Below are 2,111 nucleotides of genomic sequence, written 5' to 3' on the forward strand. Positions count from 1 at the left end.
GAAGGAAGGAAGAAGAAAACAAAAGAAAAACAGAAGAAAAACAAGAAAAAGGAAGAAAAAAGGAAAAAGGAAGAAAAAAAGAAAAAGGAAGAAAACAACAGAAGAAAAAAAGAAAGAAGAAAAAAAAGGAAGAAGAAAAAAAGAAAGAAGAAAGAAAGAAGAAAGAATATGTTTTGGAATTCATTAATATTTTTTTGTTTTGATGAATTTTTTTGTGTCTAATAAAATCAATTTTTTGAAATACACGAAAAAATGAAATGAAATGAAAAAGAAAAAATGAAATGAAAAAGAAAAGAAAAAATGGATAAAAACAGGAAAAGAAAAAATGAAATGAAATGAAAAAGAAAAGAAAAAAGAGTGTGGCCAGCACCCCCCGCCCTGCACATGGGCCATCCCGACCCCACATATATTCGTCTCCATCCGCATCCCTGGCCAAACCCTAGCCAGTCTACTCCAAGCTCTGTTCGGACAATTTGTTTATACGGAGAGGGGCGGCGAGGGGGGCGGCGATGCGCGCGGTGTTTTTTTAGGGATCGAGAGGGGACGGCGAGGGTTATAAATGTGTTGTCCTTGCCTCCCCTCTCCGTGACGCCGTCGTCTGCCGCCCCGTCTCGCGCTCTACCACGACACCCTCTCCCACCCCTTCCTCGCCCCCTCCTTTCGCCACCGCCCTTTCGCCACCGCCACCGCCACCGCCCCCCTTCTTCACTTAATTAATTTGTTTTTACTACATGTTTTCAGGACTGACATAATGGCGGACGATAGAGCTGACCCGATTATGGACAACTATGATCCGGACGGTGAAGCACATATGTTCGGCATCATAAACGGCGATATTCTATATGTGCCGACCGGAGAAGAAGAAGATGATATCTCTTCTTATCTGAACCTTGACGGTGAAGATGAAGGGCGCGGTTGGCATCGGAAATGGATGTGACGAAGAAAACCATGAGTGTACTAGTAGCCGAAAGAGATGCAGCTCGGGTGCAGCATGAAGATCATCCAGCGGATCTCGGAAGCCAGCAGCGGAGAAGCAGCGTGGCTTCCACGGAGGCCCCACCGGCTGGTGCAGATGCACCGACGATCGAAATTACTGCACCGGAGCCTCTGGTGGTCCAAATTACTGCACCGGAGCCTCTGGTGGTCGAAATTACTTCACCGGAGCATCCTCGCTACCCCGTGGACGATATAAAGGAGATGAAAGAATGTCATCTGTATTATCCTATCGGGAACATGTCCATGAAGGTAGCCATCGGCAGTGCTTTACCATGTTTACCTGGAGCACTCCACCACAACAACCCCATTCAAGATGGCTATGCTCGTGTCACGGTGGAGGACATAGTCCAAGGGTTTGAGGACCTGGAGATTGACATTGCTACACCTGAAGGGGAGAAAAGACTTGGAGATGTCAAGCGCCATTTCATTCTATGGCAAAAGAAGTTTATCAAGTTTCCAGGCGAGGCGCCAAGGACAACAAGTCCACCCCCCTACGGTGGTGGTGGTGGCGGTGGCGGTGGTGGTGGTGGTGGTGGTGGTGGTGGTGGTGGTGGCGGTTCACCTACACCTCCGTCACGTCAGCCGACGCCGCAAGGTACCGGAGCAGTCCTTGGGAACGTAGTGCCGAGGACCCTTATGTACCTAAGACCACAAAGCAGAAGCAGTCCTGGATTATTAACCCGGACCCTTATGTACCTAAGACCACAAAGGTACCGGAGCCATCACTGAAGCCTCTCCCCACAAGGCCTTGGGAACGTAGTGCCGAGGAAGTCGACGCGGCCGCGGCTGCTGATTTGGAGAAATGGAAGGCGGACTGCAAGAAGAAAAGAGAGCCCGAGCCCAAGCCAGTATTTTCTGATGAGCAAAAGAAGTGGGCTAAGTCATTTTTGAGCACACCGTCCCAAGCCGCGAAGAATCTGCCTAACGACTATGCACGTGAACTTCGCAGGCAGGCACTCATGTTCAAGGAGAACAAAGAGCGGGAGAAGGCCGAAAGTAAAAAAAGCGGGAAACAAGTTGCCCAGCTCGGGGAACAAAGTAAACAATCGATTGCCCCGCTTATAGTGGAAGCCTTCTGTCCGGATGACCCCGAGATCATACAAGCTGCGGCAGCA

The sequence above is a fragment of the Triticum aestivum genome, chromosome 4A (assembly GCF_018294505.1).
Source record: "Triticum aestivum cultivar Chinese Spring chromosome 4A, IWGSC CS RefSeq v2.1, whole genome shotgun sequence".
NCBI classification, from domain to species: Eukaryota; Viridiplantae; Streptophyta; class Magnoliopsida; order Poales; family Poaceae; genus Triticum; species Triticum aestivum.